Source organism: Emydura macquarii, unplaced genomic scaffold (assembly GCF_026122565.2).
Source record: "Emydura macquarii macquarii isolate MOO-44397 ecotype Brisbane River unplaced genomic scaffold, CSIRO-AGI_Emac_v2 contig_1551, whole genome shotgun sequence".
In the NCBI taxonomy this organism is placed as follows: Eukaryota; Metazoa; Chordata; order Testudines; family Chelidae; genus Emydura; species Emydura macquarii.
The window spans coordinates 3,045,232-3,063,947 of record NW_027131688.1 but is presented as its reverse complement, the minus strand read 5'-3'; the positions used below and the strand labels follow the sequence as shown (position 1 = coordinate 3,063,947).

General features: G+C 44.6%; 1 long non-coding RNA gene across 1 annotated transcript in view; it reads left to right on the top strand.

The window, feature by feature from the left end:
* Positions 1 to 14,269, top strand: part of LOC137157689 (uncharacterized) — a 48,299-nt gene extending 34,030 nt beyond the window's left edge. Inside the window, exons 2-3 of the long non-coding RNA XR_010921186.1 lie at positions 4,001 to 4,137; positions 14,077 to 14,269. This is a non-coding gene — a long non-coding RNA (uncharacterized lncRNA). The remainder of the gene's footprint in view (positions 1 to 4,000; positions 4,138 to 14,076) is intronic.
* The last annotated feature ends 4,447 nt before the right edge of the window (positions 14,270 to 18,716 follow it).

Sequence of the window (18,716 nt, the reverse complement as noted above, 5' to 3'; positions counted from 1 at the left end):
TTGTTGCCCAGTTTTGTGAGATCCCTTTGTAACTCTTTGCAGTCTGCTTTGGACTTAACAATCTTGATTAATTTTGTATCATCCGCAGATTTTGCCACCTCACTGTTTACTCCTTTTTCCAGATCATTTATTAATATGTTGAACAGTCCTGGTTCCAGCACAGACCCTCTGGGGGACACCACTATTTGCCGTTCTCCTTTCTGAAAATTGCCCATTTATTCCATAGAATCCCTTTGTTTCCTATCTTTTAACCAGCTACTGGTCCAGGCGAGGACCTTGCCTCTCATCCCATGACAGCTTACTTTGCTTTAAGAGCCTTTGGTGAGGGACTTTGTTAAAGGCTTTCTGAACATCTAAGTACACTATATACACGGGATCACCCTTGTCCACATGCTTGTTGACCCCCTCAGAGAATTCTAGTAGATTGGTGAAGAATAATTTCCCTTTACAGAAGCCATGTTGACTCTTCCCCAACAAATGGTATTCATCTATGTGTCTGATAATTCTGTTCTTTACTATAGTATCAGCCAATTTGCCTGGTACTGAAATTAGGCCTTTCAGCCTGTAATTGCCAGGATCGCCTCTGGAGCCTTTTATAAAAATTGGCATCACATTACTTATCCTACAGTCATCTCATACAGAAGATGATTAAATGATAGGTTACATACCACGGTTAGTAGTTCTGCAATTTCACATTTGAGTTCCTTCAGAACTCTTGGGTGGATCCCATCTGGTCCTGGTGACTTACTACTGTTTAATTTATCAATTTGATTCAAAACTTCCTTTAATGACATCTAGTTTAGGCCCAGGGCACTGTGTAGGACATGAGCCTTGACAATAATGATGCAGGTATCTTATTTCATAAATACTAATATGTATCTGTCTAAATAAAGGATTAGAGGGATTAAGGCAGGATCCACGGGTTCTTGGGTCCAGCCCTTGGGCTTGGAGGTCGCCCAAACTGTCCATAGCTAACCTGACAATTCAGCCCATCAAATTTGGATTCGTATATGAATTAATCTGGAAGAGGCCCCATTCATATATGTGTCCAACAGGTGTTTTATTTGAGACGGATGTGGTACAGCATAGCCTTGTGTCCAGTAAACAACCTACCCTGGCCTATGGGAAGTCTGTGTGATGACGCTTCAGAGTCAACATTTCTTTGGATTTCACATGTTGTTGTTTATTTTTTTATGGTGGCACCTATGAGCCCTGTCCATGGTCTCCCATTGTGCTAGGCACTTGTATAAACACACATACACAAATATTTATGTTGTCGTTTATTAAGAATATCATTGTCCACACATGTGCATGCAGTAACCTGTAAAATATGTGCAACATTTTCTGTCATGTATGTGGAACACATGTTATGTCTCTTCTACAGAGGAGATAGCATCTACTTGTGCGCAGGTATTTACTGACACTGTACCTGCTTGTAATCAGAATTTGCTGCCTCACAGTTCTCTGTGGAATGTAAATGCCGCATGCCTGGGTTTTTACTTCTCTACTGGTGCTTTGGCTTTTGTGTTTGTAGATTTGTATCTCCCTGATTTTGATAATCAATTTTGTGATAAGGTATTAATTCAGACTGATTGCTATAGAAACTAGGGGAGTTCCTTCATAGCCCTTGGTACCTTTCCCCCTTTTTGCTTGCTGTGAAATGGCTGCTGGTTATTTTACATGGTACTTTACCTTATATAAACTGCCCCCCTCCCCTGCTCCCCCCGCATCTTATGGAGGAAAAATATTGCATTTTCAGCTATACACTATCCCAAAAATGCTTTGTTTAATTTTTAATCCTGCCTAGTGAATTTAACAGAGAATTAGTGAAAAATGGACCAAAGATGGCTATGAAAATGCTGCCAAAGCAAACCACTTCCAATAAAAATGAGAGAAAAATAAGCAAAAAAATTAACAGTATTTTTGATAAAATAGGTGTGACCCATCCGTGCCTAGGGTAGCCACCTGAAAATGCCAAGGTCAGGGCAGGCTGCAAAAGGAGAGCAGATTCTCCCAGCACTGGTGGGTGACACTGAAGTCAGACTTCCCAACCAGCCACAAACAGTGCTTCTGATTCAACCAAACTGGGTATCAAGAAGCCAAAATAAAAATATACACAGCCCCCTTTACTGCATTTCAGTCTCCGGCTCCCAATCAGCCACTAGGTCCAGTAAAGAGACCAGTTATTTAAAACACTATGCTCTTTACCAAAAAGGTTCCCCCTGACCCCAAAGGGTCAGCCACAGTACCAGATCAATATAAGTTTGGATCTTACCCAAAATACCACACTGCCAGCCAATCCTTTAGTAACTAAAACTGAAGGTTTATTATAAAAAGAAAGAAACAAACTATAAGAGAAAAGTTAAAGGATTAAAGCAATCAGACACATACAGTTGATTTGAAAGTCCATATATATCAGGTTTCTAGTAGAATTGTGGAGTTTGCAGGCTTTTACAGTCCCTTTGGTATACATCCAGTATGGATAGGTCTCAGTCCTTTGTTTCACAGCTTCAGTTCAGTTCAGTTGTAGATGAGTTGATTCAGAGGTAAGTGAAGACTGAAGACAAAATGGATGTGGTGCAGCTGCCTTTAATATCCTTTGGCCTTGGCCATGCTGCTTGTGGAAATTTACAGGAATAAGATGGAGTCCAGAGTCACATGAGTAAGTGCTGGTGACTCATCAGGTATATCCCTGGTTTCACCCCCTGGACTCCCGTACTTGTGAATTTCTTAATGGCCATTAAGCAGGCTAGTGCTGCAGCCATCCTGTCTGGGGTGTCGCCCAGACACAGAACAATTTGAAATACAGATATATCAAATATATCCATAACTTCCATTACACATACAACACATGTACAGAAACATCATCATCTTACTTAGCACATTACAGCCTTTCTAACAGTACCGGATACGGCATATCTCGCATGAATTATTATGATTTTGACATATTGATGTTAAATAATATAATAAATGCTGCCCCCAATCCAGCCAGTGACACACTCCCAACGCGAGATTATTGTAGGAAGGAGTAATCAGAGCTCCTGAATACACCTCCAGGCCCCCCCTAATCCAGCCAGCGTCACAATAGGTCTGCTCTCTGCAGAGGCAAAGGGAGAAGTGAGGGACAGTAGAATTTGCATGCATAAGATGAAGGATTTTTGTGTTAATTGAACTGCTAGTTATGTGGACAAAATGTAACCAGCAGTCGGAAAGCAATAGTTATGGCTATTTAATGTTTTGAAAGGCTAAAGATCAGCACAGCTGTAGATATTTGGGGCTTGCTGGCCCTCACTGGTGACTGACGAGCTCAGGCTCGGATGCTAACCTAGGTTCTCAGAAGACCCAAAATGTCCAACAAGGAGTTGATCAGTCAGTGTCGCTTAAAATAGAGCAATGGAGAAAAAACACTTCCCTCGCCCTGATCTGTGGGTGAAGGGAGTTTTATCTTTTATTGTTGGCATTATTGTCTGTTTGTTAGGGTACGGCTTGGAAGGGCTGGATTTGCAGGTCCACTCAGGCCAGTTTGTGCCACTTGCATGATGCAAAGTGGGCTGAATGCAGCTAGAGATGGCCAGTGGAGGCTTCTGTCTGTCCAGGGGACTCTGCTGCAGGAGGTGGCTCTGCTGCCATCAGTGCCAGACAAGTCCGACGTAAGGGGAAGTAGGGCTGTGTTTCAGGAGACTGCAGTGGCTCCCTGCATTCTCCAGTCCCTGCTCGAAACCCCTTATACTCATTGTATTAAAGTCAGGGGAGAAATTCTGATGTTGAGGTGATCAAAGATAATAAGGCACACTGCGGGAATGGGGTAGGTGTGAAGAAAGGCAGCTGAGGGCACAGGGCGAGGAGGGGCAGAAGGATGGAGTGCCTAGGTGTTCGTTCCAAATAGCCCACAGACCCTTATACAGGCAAGGAAGGGTTATAAAAAATTAACAGTTTATTCAACTTAGCAGAGAGAAGACATTGAAGTTTGTCCTGCTGATTTTCTTTTGTCCTCCCCTAGGAACTGCTTTTCATAGGTAAGGTCCACCATTGTGATGACCACCCTGTTGGACAGCACACTAGGAATTCAACGGAGGGAACCTCCAGAACTGAACGAATGCAGCCTTACACCTTGAGTTACGGAGCCAGATTCATAAGGTGAGAGCTGTGACACATCTGGGTGCTTTGTGGGATCCTCCACAGAAGGGGACAAATTAAAAACTCATTGACCAGTTCTTACAAATATCCAATAAAATCCAAAACACTTTAAAAAAAAATGAAATGTGATTTTAAGGAGTCTCAGTCTAACAGCAAAAATCACTCCATGGGGGTCTATTATCTTTTCTTTCTTGCTTAAAATATTAACCATGACAATAACAAGACTAAAATATTTTTAGATTTTAAATCATACAAAGATGTCTATAGAAGAGCTCAGGTGCTGTGACCCTTCATTAATTTTACCATATAATAACGATATAATAATAATTAGTGCAGCAATTCTTGGATGTGACGGAAGTAATGCCAATGTTAGGTGAGATAAACTGATACTGGTATCTTAACTGTTTGTGTCTGAAGTACAAAGAGTGACAGAAAAGGAGGGTCTAGTGATGCTTGAATGAAAAAACCACAAGGTAAAATAGAACATCCAGGACTGCATTTTCTTATTTCTCCATTCTTGTCCAGGCTTTCCAGCCATGTATCCTCTGCTCCAACCTGGGCACAGACCCAACACTGCATTTGTTAGGCCAGATTCTTAGCTGGTGTAAACTGGCACAGCATCATTGATTTTAAAGGAGCAAAGCTGGCTTACTCCAGCTGACAATCTGGACTCTTTTGCTGGTTGTATCCATCTTCTCCTGGTGATGGATAAACAGCAAATGTCACTGTTGGTATTATTAAGTCTATCAGCTTCTCTTGACACTGTGGATTATGAGGTGTTTTTACTCCTTTCGTGTTAAAGATCCCAGAGTATAGTTTTGAGCAAGGGCACTTTTATGCCGAGGACTCTCATATGGGGATATTGCTCCTCTGCCACCATGCTTGCTTAGTGTGTGTGGTAAGGTGCAACCTCCAGAGATCAAAAATCATGAGATTGGTCCCCAAAATCATGAGATTTAAGAAACCATCAAATCATGTTTTTTAGTCCGTCGTTGCTCCTCTGACAATGCATGTGTGATAATTTCAGGTTGAAAAGTCAGTGTTTAATGCACACAGAAAGGTACACCTCTCCTTGGCTGCTCCAATGTCGACTCTCTCTTCTCACCCCTAAGTTAGGGGAACTGCTATCCATTCCCTACTACTGTCTTGATTCTCTCCCTTCTGGGGGGTGGCAGCCATCTTTATTAAGGTAGACTGTAGGGAAATAGTGTCCATGGTCCTGGCTTCAGCCCCACTAACAGTAATGAGAGATGATGGCCATATTGAAAGAGGGAACACTTCTGAGTTGGTGTCTTTCATCGTATTTGTATGAGACAGGTAAAAAATCCCCCCAAAATCTCTAGAGTCATGATCAAATCATGAGAGATGGCAATAATGGAAATGCTACAGTACTGGAGCCCTACTAGAATTGTAGTTTGGGTACCTGAAGCTCCTATTCTTTCTCCTCTATTGGCCAGTTCATTGGTCGGGCTACATCTCCCATGATTCACCACCATCTCCCCTTTTGAAGAAGGGAGTTGGTACATCCTGGGAGTTGCTTGCCTTGGTGCATTAAGGGAGATGTAGCCGGGGAGCCCAGCCTTACAGTGGACAATACTTGGCCAGCTCTGTTGGGTGCAGCCAGGAATGTAATCAGGCGTCTTTCTCAGTGTCTGGACAAGGCTGAGGCTGCGGTAACATCACATGCTCTGTGGCTCAGTCAGGAGCCCTGCTCCATCTCCCATATCGAGTGCCTTGTTGGGGAGCTCGGCCGTCTCAGATGCAGATGCTTCCTCTCATCCCAGGTGGGTTGGTATGACCTCAGCCCCCTGACCCCGACCGGGCAAAGAGACAGGCTGGATTGGAGAATTTGGCACTACGGTACTGTCTCAGTAGCCCAGTCATGGTGGGGTTGCCTCAGCCCCTTTCCTTGGGTAGGAAATGAGGCAGGCTGGATTGGCAATGCTAGCTCTTGGGGTAAGGGCTCCTTGGCCTGTGACACCTGAAGGACAGCACGCCAGATGGAAGAACTAAGTTTCGGGAGGCCACACAAGCAGCCAGGCTCCTGATTGCAGAGCATAGCTGCCTCCTCTGCTCCTTGGCCTGTGGATAGAGGGCCCTGAACACAGCATCAATTCGGTGCAGCTCTCTCTGATGCTGCAGCGTCTCTGAAAAAAGTAAGAAGCCATCTGCTGCCACCTCTATAACCTTTCAGAATGCTGAGGATAATCACAGAATCATGAGAAAAGTAGCAATTCAGTTCTTACCACTGCCAGACACCACCTGTCCAATAACTCAGTATTGCCGATCTCAGGCATCCAAAACATCATGAGTCAATCCAACCCCCAAATCTTCAGATTGACTTGAAAATAACGAGACTCTAGAGTTTTCTCCGCAGCCAGGACGGCTAAAAATTACGTTTATTTATAATGAAGTTAAGATTTACCTCCGGGAGCTGGGTCTTTAAGAAAGCACCAAATATAGCAAAACCTGCGATAAAGACACAAAAGTTGGCAGCACTCCCTGAAGTACCACGTAAGAGAAGGCCACGTTGTAAGAGGTCGCTGAACAAGTCCAGGGAGCTGAGGTGAGGGTAGTAGAACCTTAGAGCAATCTGCCTGTGTCCCACTTAGCCCTGTCTGGAATACACCTCCAGATGGGTGTCAGGTTCTTTCTGCCTGGGAGCAAATGGCTACCTGCACTCGGTGTGCGAGGAGTAATGCAGGGTAGGGGATGAGTTATGGGAGGATGACAGTTACAACAAAGAAACCTCATGAGAGATGCTTACTGTTATGAAAATGAATATGTGCAAATCTCAACACCAAACGGAGAATGACCTCTCCACCATTGATAGAAACTTCTCAAGTGTAATTCCTGTAAGCAGAGGTGCCATCAGTCTGATCTGTGCAGTCAGAATTTACCACTGGGAGCCTAGGCATTGCCTGGCCTTTCTCATGTCCAACCAGAACTCTCGTGGTAGATCAGGCTATAGGCCCTGACCCTACAAACCTTGAGGAATGTGCATAATTTTGTTCAGGTGAATTATTCCCATACTTATTTGCAGGATCTGGGTCCTGATAAGTAATTGCCACTATTCTACACCAAGATCTATAGCAATAACCTGATTTCTGACTAGCAGGCTATGACATCAGATCTTCTGCTGTGCTATGTTATTTTTATCTTATCACAGCTGGTCTTAAACAAAATTGCTGTGCTTGATTTGTCATCCTGAAATCTGTTCAAAATGAATATGTCTTCCACAGAACAATGGCAGGCTGGCTTTCATTATATGGGCCCAGTTTTTAAATGGGTGTGACTTGACAGGATGACTGAATCCTGCATTTAGTCACTCAACCCAGCATGTTGGTGGAGAAGATGTACATGGATATATGCCAGAGTGCTGAACTGAGGGTCCAAATGCGGGATTTTGGGGTTCTTTACTAATGAGCCCACGTTTAAAAGCTGGTATCTGCAGTGAAGTTTTGAATGAATGTATTTATATAAATTCTCTCTTGAATAAGAAGTCAGAGATGGAAAAGTCCCCCTAGATTATGCAGTCCATTGGCACTTACATATCATAATAATGAGTGCCTTATAAATAGCTAAGCTAGCTATATCTCCTTGCCACTATGGAAATGTTCCCGACCTACATTTCCTATAGTTTATGTTTATCTTATCTTATTTTATTTTATCTAATCTTATCTTTCTTTTGGTTTTGTACTGCCATCTATCAGTTTCTGAGCACTTTCCATGTGAAATAGATTGGCAATAGCGAAGTCCCTAGTTGATTTCTTGGAGTGCTGGGCTTTTTGGGTTATAGAAAGTTCGTCTTGAGATAAGTTTATTTCGGCGGGTAGAAGAGTCTTTAATGTTGTGAATGTCATTCTAACTGTGGAGGAGAAGCTACGCACAGATCCAGGGAAATTTTTATTTCCCAAATGTTGTAAACCTGGGCTGTTTTCATCGCTGGGAGCTGACTCTTACTGAAATATTTATCGATAATATCTTTCTCTTGCTTTTCAGGAAGCAGCCGCTCTTTAATTAGCAGGCGGTGATATGATTATTACAGTTCAGAATTTATACAAAATAAAATGTGGCTCTGTCCTTGCAAACGTCCCAACTCAGATTCTCAGACACCGCAGCTTTCAGTTCAGAAAGGCCAGTGGGAGCTGCTTGGTGCTCAAGCCACTTATTGAGATGCTTAAATATGGACTTAGGAGCTGGTTTTAGGCTTTTTTATTTGAAATTTTTGGCCTCTGTGTCCTATTTATTTATTTATTTATTTAACTTAAAGAACCCCCTGGGGAGCAGGGAGATGCAAATGACCCTCCCAGGGAATAGGGGAACCCAAATCTGCTGCAGCATCCTCGCTTCATCCACTGTGGTTCCGATGTCAAACCAGGGAGGAGGCAGGCTAGACGGGAGCCGGGCTGTCAGCTAACCAGCTATGTGCAGGTGTTGTTCGCAGCTTCCCTCTCGCTCCTTCACCTGCCAAACCCCTCTCACCATCGGGGCTCGGATGGGAATACAGGCCCCCACAGGTGAAGAGACGTAGCTGGGTCCCACAGCTGAGAGGCCCACGAGAACACCCTAAGGAACACACCCTAACAAATGTAGCTGAGGCTATGGTGGAAGGAGAACAAAGTGCAGCAGGGCTACCACCTTCTCCGCTTGAGGGGGCCCTGTGTCCCGGGGAGACTTTGGTGCTGCTGTCTGCTCCTGGGTCCATCCATCCTCCTCCTGCTGTGTACAGTCAAGGGTGGGGGGCCAGGAGGGAGGCACCCTGGGGATGAGGGCAGGGAAGAGTACTGGGGGAGGGGAGGAATACACTGGGGAGGAACTTACAGGGAGCAAAGAACCTGCATAGGGCAGGACTGGGAAGAGGAGCCTGATCTCAGTAGCTGGACAGATACTGGAACAAATTAAACAATCAGTTTGTAAGCCCCTAGAGGATAACAGCGTTATAAGAAATAACCAGCATGGATTTGTCAAGAACAAATCATGCCAAACCAACCTGATAGTTCTCTTTGACAGGGTTACTGGCCTAGGGAAGGGAGGGGAAAGCAGTAGATGTAATAGATCTTGATTTTAGTGAGGCTTTTGACACAGTCCCATATGACATTCCCATAAGCAAACTAGGGAGATGTGATCTAGATGAAATTATGGTAAAATGGGTGCACAATTAGTTGAAAGACCATCCACAAAGAATAATTAGCTGCTAACTCGAGTTCTCCTAACCCTGGACTTACATTGCACTGTAACCAGACCCTAAGATTCCCCAGTCAATGTTCTCCATGTGCACTGCACATCTACATGAGATCTCTGTAGAGCTGGCTGTCAGACTATAGCAAAGGAAAGACACTAATTTGAGCTCTGGAGAGCTGCCCATGTAACGTTTATGTTCCCACATGCATGTGCTTTATCTCCAGATTTCCAGCGGTCAGTTGTATTTGGAGTTCTAGAGAAGGGGAATGTAACTGGATGTGTGGAAAGTGAACAGGATCAGTAGCACATTCTAATGTCCACAGTGACATAACTCTCTGGACAAAGTGCCAGAACAATGCTCCACATTTTAGTGGAATTCTTGCTTCACCAGTCAGAGAAGTTGAAGGGATAAATGCACCAGTGATATATATATATATATATATATATATATATATACTGGGCAGAATTCAGACCAAATATTATGCAAGTGCAACTCTGAAGTCCATGGGATTGCATCTTCTTGTATCAGGTCTGAATTTTACCCACTGTGTCCAATAATGTTTGATTCATCTCCACTGTATGAGTCTTGAAGTTTGCCAGCTCAGTTATATTTACAATTTTAGCTAGAACAAGACCGGGAACTGAACTGGAAGATGAGATTCAGATCTGCTCAATCTTTGGGACAGTTTGGTTCTGAATTTTGTGAGTCAGGATGATCTCTGACTGGAATTGGTATCTGTGGCTTCATTCACTGAAGGCTTTGCCCTTATGTTAACAAAGCAGCTCCTCTTATTTAAAAGCTATGATGTGAGGTAGTTCAAGCAATGTCAATGAACTTTGAGTATCTTTAAATGAAGGACCCCCATCCTACGCTGGCTGACATCAATGAGAGAAGAACTGGGCCGTAGTGTATTGTACTTATCTGGGTTTTTCTAAAACTGTTACAAAGGTACAGAACTATCATCTTCCCACCCAATTTTCTTTCCTTCATATGCAGGCTACATAGCATCATGCAAAGAATATAGGGCTCCAAATGCAGCTCCAACACTGCTGTTGTAATTGGATTCACAAATCCTATTACAGTAGTTTATGAGGAGCACAATTGAAGCATAAACTTCTGTTTTTCATCATTATTCCCTCTTTCGTCCTTGATGTTCCAGTGCTTGGAACTGCTGTGCAATGGATCTCAGTACCCGGAGTGGGAGTATCACAACACGCAAAGTTGGGATTTTAACCCTCGCAAGAACCAAGTGATTTTTTATACATAGACTTCATCACCAAACGAAGACTGGGGTTATCAAGACAACTTGCCATAAGGGCATAAATACCTTAAACAGTAACTTGAGACCAAACAGCAAAGGCATAGATATGACTTCAATCCCCTAAACACTTGCACATGAGTAATTACTCACATTGGTAGTGCCATTGACTCCAATGGGACTATTCGTATGAGTAAAGTCCAGCACACGTATAAATGTCTTCTGAATCGGGGCCTTTGTTGGTACAGTTAACAAAAAAAAGAAATCCATCTACCTGTAGTTATAAAGTGTCTGTCACCTGGGATGGCTGTGACAACAGTCTCTGTAGGATGTATGTTATGGCCCATCAAGATCTCAAGCTAACAATATTGTTAACTTCATTTCTAATGGTCTCAGTGGCTGAATTTAGAGCGAGAAGTGCATGCAAGTTAGTGACGTAGTGCAAAGATGATCAGGCATGTTTGCCCTTGGATATCTTCAGAATATAAACAGGTGCATGTCATAACAGTAAGTCAGCCATGCTCTGATGTCATTGTTAGAGGTACCACCTAGAAAAAGGCCTTCTAGCTGGCAATGATGTCATAACATCAAGAAGCCAATTGTTTCTCATACGGTGATGAAACTTACCTAGTCAGATTTCTGAACTCTTCTGTCTTCTGAGGCATTTGGTGAACAGATTTGCTTCTCTTTTTCCTTTTTCATACCTATGTCATGAAGGAAGATTAACACAAGATTAATTTGCTTTCCTGCTAAAGAGTATTAAACATGGATATGTAAGTAGGCCTAACTTGCTTTACCTATTCTGTTGAGTCTGCAGTTATGGAAATTCATGTACAATGTTGATAGTTACGTGGGAAAAGCCTCAAAAACTTTACAAAGAACCTGTCCATCTTTTATGGGTATTCATTTGTCATGTGTTTATTGAGAATAAAAAACAAGTGACTACTTCTAATGCTATATTTAATTTTCTTGGCTTGAAAGGAGAAAATTATTTATTGCACACTATTCGTACCCTGCTCTGAAGACGGAATTAAAAATTTCCTTGTGGGCTTTTCTGTGATTCTGAAGGCTTCACAATCATTAATTAACTTATCTTCACAGCATCCCTGTGACATGAGGGGATATTTTTATTTACATTTTACAGGTGGGGAACTAAGGCACAGAAAAACTGAGGTCAAAAGTATCCACTGATTTTGTGTGCCCAATTTGGGACACCTCCAACTTGATTTTTCAAAGGGCTAGCATTATAAAGCATAGCGCCATTGACATCAGTTGCAGCTAAGACTGCTCAGCTCTTCCACAAAGCAGATCCCAAGGTCTCAAGTCAGGCGCCCAGAAAATGGTAACGCATAATTAGTGAAAAGTTTGGTGTAAGTGACTTGCCCAGCACCACGTAGGAACACTTTGGCAGAAGCAGGGGTAAAATCCAATTCTCTAGGGCAGCATTCAGCTGCCTTAACCATCAGGCCATCTTTTCTCCTGCAATCCCCTGCTTCATTCACCACACGCCTTCCAATTTCTGCAACAACAGAGGGATCTTACAGATAAGTCTCCTTCATCACACAGCCTGATTTATACCCAGAGCAGGTCCATCTTGTGCATTCTCCTGATCAGCCCCTACCCCACCTCCACCCCTGCTGACACTCAAGCAGTGAGGAAGAGGAAGCTGCCTGATCTGAGTATGGAAGGGACAAGAATTGGAGCTGCAGGGGCAGTTGGGGAGTAGATTGCACATGAGGGTGGAATCTGCTTGGTGCAATGGGAGGTCAACAACGACAGTCGTTAATCACTCTCTCGGCACTCACCCAACCATCTGTCCACCAGGTTTTGATCAGACAAGGTACCTGTGCTCAGCTCTCAACTGTTTTCAGACAGGACAGGGCAGCTCTGCAGCCAGTCTCTTTAAATGGGCTTTTTCTAATGACCCATGATGCACTTGTGATCAACTTCGGACTATGTGGCATATCATTGTCGAGTGCCCACTGATTTGACGGCCGGCTACCGGCGCGCCACCTGGCTGATGATGATGCCATTAAATGGCTAGGCACGTTGCTCATACGCTGGTCTGATCAGTCCTGCTTATAATAGAAACATATAGGAAGGAATAGCTCTTCCCCAAGGAGATTGCTTTTCTTTCACTACAAGGATGTTCTTGTGCCTCAGGCACTAGACTGGGACTCAGGAGACATGCGTTCAATTCCCACCTCTACCAGAGACTTCTTGTGTGACACTGGAGAAGTTACTGACTCTGTGCCTCAGTATCTTATCTGAAAAACGGGGATATTAATGCTTCCTCTGTCTTACCTGGTTAAATGGCAATCAGTCACTGAAACACTACATAATACATTTGCTAGGTTACATTTGTGTTTTGGGATGAGGCTCAGTGGCCCTGGGGGTTTCTTGAAACTTAATTGACTTAAGTTTAAATAATTTCAATGGGCAATGGATCAAGCCTTAAAATGAACCCATATCCGTCTCAGTAGTGTTTGGCGCAGATGCTGTATTTTATACTGTATATGATCAATTTGAAACAAGCATTAGAGAAGGAAGACACCTAACCCATTGTTTGTTCCCATCAAAATGTTGTAAATCCTAGAAGGTACAGAGCTTCACAAGGACCAAGGTTCTTCAGTAATAGATAATGGCCTAAGAGCTGGATTAGATGAATTTTGCAGAACAAATTCAATGTCCTTTCAATATTGCTCAGATAATCAGAGTTCTGGCTACATTAAATAAATGAATTGAATTGAAATTTTGGCTCTGTCTGCAACAGCTGACAGAAATACAGGTGCTTGTGAGAATGTACAAAAAGCCAAAGAATCTTAAGGACTTTAAATGCAAAATATAAATGACAAGAAACATCCTCCGAGTGATGTGACATTTTTCCAGTGCCAGGCTGATCCCCAGGCTTGGAGCCACATGGAGCGCCCTGATGTTCAACAAACAACAGTAGACTTCAGGAGGAGAGTGGCAGCTATCTGTTAGTCCTCTTTGGAGACAGATTACTGGGGTGCCATTGGCAGGAGTGTCAAATGCTATTTGTCCACTCTAGTGGCTGGAGGAAGTTAGAATATAATGTTAGAGATTAGGGTAGTGGCATCAAAATGAAGTGATGGGAAGAAATGAGGACACACATCTGAATTGGAGGTGATGGATATCAGAGCTGGGATGAGATTCACCTCTGTGCAGAGTGCCAATGCAACACCAGTCTACCTAGATGGTGTAAAGGCCTTCGACATGCTCCGTGTGAGGAACTTCCCCCACGTAGCTAGAGAGGGAGTGGAAGAAGAGAGGAATCGCTCCCAAACCAACCAGTCATTTTCCCACAGGGGAGTGCACCATACAAATGGCTGCCTCTCACTGAGCTGCAGTGGGGGTAAGACACTGCACAGTCCTTATGCTGATACTCTCTGCTTGAATAATGAGTGAGAAAAGCGATAACATTTTCATTAGCTGAGACTAATGTTGTGGCCGTGTTTGTTTTGGGATTTTACAGATTACCCATTAGATATACGGAAGAGGGCAAGAATGTTCCACTACTGAGAGGACACCAGGCCTTCCATCTTATTAAGACCAAGGACCTGCTTTTTAAAAGTGTTCAGGCACCTAGCTAAGAGTTAAGTATCTAACTACCTTTTAAAATCTGGTCCCAAGTCAGTTCCTGTCACTTTTGATTGAAATAAATGGATGACCTAGTTGTTTCTATCTTTATATAGGACTCCTATCCCAGCTGGCACAGGTCATGGTAGTGCTTAGCTGTAATGTTTTAAGGACCTAACTTTTAGTTAGAGTCATTGTTTGTTTTCATATTGATTGTCCCTGGGCTTTTTTTTCCCTTTTCCATAATTTAAAATTCTGACCTTTTTTATTCGCTAGCAACATTGTATAGCCAGTGACTTGGTGATTCAATGTATCTGTGATTTGTATGTGCCAATCTGGAGACCCACTGTGGTGATTCAATTATACCTGTGATTAGTATGTGCCAATTTGAAGATCCCCAACCAAACCTCTTTGAACTACAAAAAAGGGTTTTACTTATTATTTTAATTGTTTGTTTTACCTTAGCACCTAAGAGCCCTAGTCATGGACTGGATCCCCATTGTGCAAGGTGCTGTACAGACACAGAGCAAGAAGACAGTCCCAGCCCCAAAGATCCTACAATATAAAGTATAAAACAAAAGACAACAGATGGTTACAGACAGACCGACAGGGGATACAAGGAAAGAATGAGACAATATTGTTCAGTGTAATAGGAAGTGGTCTGAGCAGAGCAGCAGCCTAGCTGTTATCAATTTTTGTGTGGGTCTTATGGCAAAGGAGAGTTTTATGGAGGGTTTTGAAGGAGGATAATTAGTTTTGTGAATGTTTCTAAGGAGCATCTGCTAGGCCTGAAGGGCAGCATGAGAAAAAGCATGGAAATGCTTGTTTGGAAATTTACCAAGCGGGCAGTGGAGGCTCACACACAGCTGAACTGAGTTTAAGGTTTGGGTGAAAGTTTGGTTCAGGTCTCATTTTATCAAGACTAGTTAATGTGCAGCCTTCCTTTGGTGCATGATCGTGCACACTATATGAGCTGTAACACTGAAGTGCTGTGGATTGAATTAAAGATGGAGTTTCAGCTGTGAAATTCTAGGCCACTGGGAAACCTCTCTCTCTCCTGGTTCACTGGGACCACATGCAAAATTTTTATTAAATTGCATGCCTAATTTGCCTAGATAATTATCACAATTGCACAAAATATTTGGGCTTTGCACATACACATATCTGCCATATAAACATCTCTTTGGTTATATGCACAGGTAAATACCCAAATTGTGCACAATTGTGATAATTGCTTGTGCTAATCAGGCACACAATTTCATACGCATTTTTGCATGTGGCCATGGAGTTCTGAAGTTTAGTTTGTCAATTCCAGACACGCTGGTGATATGGTTGTGCTGAAGTAAGTATTTCTGAATTATAGTTTGCATGTGCTATCCTCTTTGGTTCTCCTAAAACCGATCTCTAGTGAAAAGTTGTAAAGCAGCTTTCTAAGACAAAACTAAACAAAATAGCTGGTTTTTAAAAATCCGACTTCAGAATAAATTACCAGTAGGAAAAGCGAATGAATTTGAATGAAAGCTGTAATGACACTGATTTGGGAACTTATGCTGTGCTGTTTCAGGGGCCTTGAGATAAGGGAGGGGCACAGAAATTTGCTATCTATCCTCTTCAACACAGGGCATATTACCTGGGAAGAAATCTGTCTGTAAACGTTAGCAATGGGGCAGAGCCACACGTTTCAGCTCTGGTCCCCACTCCAAACTTCCTCACAGATGAAGAGCGTTGCGGTCTGGATTTCTGACTCAGGCTCTCCTCAACACATCTAATGAAATCAACACACGGAGGGACCACGACAGAGGCCTGGAGACAGACTGGACAGTGATGTCATAGACATCTAAAGCTTCTAGAACAGCATGGCGACTAGTCACAGGGGCAGAACAGGAACCCCCCAGGAAGACACATTGCACAGCATGAGCCCCAGTCCAGAGGACACAGAGCTATTATTGTAGCTTTTGTGTCATGATTCCCACTGGCTCTGCACAGGAAGACAAAACATAAGGAATCTTACCATCCACCTGGACAATGAAGCAACCTAGGGAAAAGTGACAGCCCTGATTAGAAGAAAACCCCCTTGAAGTGGGATCCAGCAAGGGTGAAACATAGCTTTACATCATTTATGTATTTCTAGTTTTTAAGAGACACACAAATCCTGTGGAAGTGAACCAGGCAGGGGAGAGAGAGGTTTACCAGTGGCCCAGTTAGCTAGCAAAACAGAGACACTTGGCAGAAACGAGGGAGTGGCTATCTCAGCGTAGCAGCCCACCAGTGAAAGAAGAGATGGCTGACACTGAGACAAAAGTCTACCAAGAGCAAGTTACCTGCAGGATCCAAATAACAGGCAAAGAAGAAATAGATGAAGAAGAGCAGAGAGAGGACACAGGGAGTTTCAAATTTCACAATGACAACAACGGTGAGTCTAGAACAGAGATAAATCAAGCCCGGAGGCCATCTGGCTCTGAAAGTAAGACCACGAAGGCCATTGTGCTGCATCCTGTGGAGAAGGCAGTCTCACAGAGCAGGAAGTGGGGTAAAGCAAAGATGAACCAAGCCCAGCAGACAGACAGCTCTGTGAGTGTTTATAGAAGAAAAGAGCTGATGGACCAAACTCAGCAGACAGATGTTTCTGGGAGTGAGAAAACCCGCAGAACTATTTTGGGACAACAATCCTGGCCCAGCAGCCAGCAGTCTCTAAGGCAATCGTCCCAGCACAGCCAGAAATCTGAAAGAGAAACAAGGGAGCAGGCTCAGTCGGCGAATGAAGATTACGCTGCGGAGGGAGTAATCTGGATCAGCCCGAGAACAAGCAGAGAAATGACAAACAAAGGTCAGCAGACAAGTCTCATTTGGAGCAGGAAAGCTCTCTCAGAGCTTCTGAAGGCCACTGCTCAGAAATCCCAGAGCAGCAGCGATGCAGCGAAAGTGAAGATGGCTGAATCTGAAGACAGAATTTCTCTTGTGAGTGCTGAGTCAGACGCACAAGTGGATCAGCCAATGGGCCAGGAGTCCCGACGCAGCATCCAGGAGCCAACGGGCCAGGAGTCCCGGCGCAGCAGCCAGGAGCCAACGGGCCAGGAGTCCCGGCGCAGCAGCCAGGAGCCAACGGGCCAGGAGTCCCGGCGCAGCAGCCAGCAGCCAACGGGCCAGGAGTCCCGGCGCAGCAGCCAGCAGCCAACGGGCCAGGAGTCCCGGCGCAGCAGCCAGGAGCCAACGGGCCAGGAGTCCCGGCGCAGCAGCCAGGAGCCAATGGGCCAGGAGTCCCGGCGCAGCAGCCAGCAGCCCGCTGCACAAGTATCCCAGGGGAATACCCAGCTGCCTGAAGGTCAAGAGACCCAGCAGAAGAAAAAGCCAGGCAAAGAAAAGATGGACAAAGCTCAGCAGACAGACAGTAGTTTGAATATTGTGAAAAGAAAAGAGTTGGTGGACCAAGCTTCGCAGACAGATGCCCCTGGAAGTGAGAAAACTAGCAGAAGTCTCATGGAGCAACAACCCTGCTGGAGCAGTCAGCAGGTCGTTCCATTAGATTCCCATTACAACAACCCACAGCCCCTAGGGCAAGAATCTTGGCACAGTGGTTATCAGCTCCGAGATCATCAATCCTGCCCCAGCAGCCAGCAGTCACTAAGGCAATTGTCCAAGCACAGCCAGAAATCTGAAAGAGAAACAAGGGAGCAGGCTCAGTCGGCGAATGAAGATTACGCTGCGGAGGGAGTAATCTGGATCAACCCGAGAACAAGCAGAGAAATGACAAACAAAGGTCAGCAGACAAGTCTCATTTGGAGCAGGAGAGCTCTCTCAGAGCTTCTGAAGGCCACTGATCAGAAATCCCAGAGCAGCAGCGATGCAGCGAAAGTGAAGATGGCTGAATCTGAAGACAGAATTTCTCTTGCAAGTGCTGAGTCAGACGCACAAGTGGATCAGCCAACGGGCCAGGAGTCCCGACGCAGCAGCCAGCAGCCAACGGACCAGGAGTCCCGGCGCAGCAGCCAGCAGCCTACGGGCCAGGAGTCCCGGCGCAGCAGTCAGGAGCCTACGGGCCAGGAGTCCCGGCGCAGCAGCCAGCAGCCAGCGGGCCAGGAGTCCCGGCGCAGCAGCCAGGAGCCTACGGGCCAGGAGTCCCGGCGCAGCAGCCAGCAGCCAACGGGCCAAGAGTCCCGGCATAGTAGCCAACAGCCAACGGGCCAAGAGTCCCGGCGCAGCAGCCGGCAGCTGGTGGAGTTTCAATCTCATCCCGGTAGCCAGCAACCATCCATTCAAGAGTTCCAGCGCAGTAGCCAGCAGTCAATTGACCGTATGATTGAGGAAACCCAACAAAGCAGAAGATCCTCCATAGTTGTGATAGAGAAAGCTCAGCAGACCTATAGCGTTGTTTCCTTAGAGGGAGGGACCTGGATCAACAGAAGAACAGGCAAAATAATGATTAGTAATGGTCAACAGACAAGTGACACTTGGATTCAGAAATTTAATGTAAGCGCGCCACCTTCCTCCGTGCAGCAATCCCGACGTGGCAGTGGTGCAGCTGGAGGAGGCAAGATG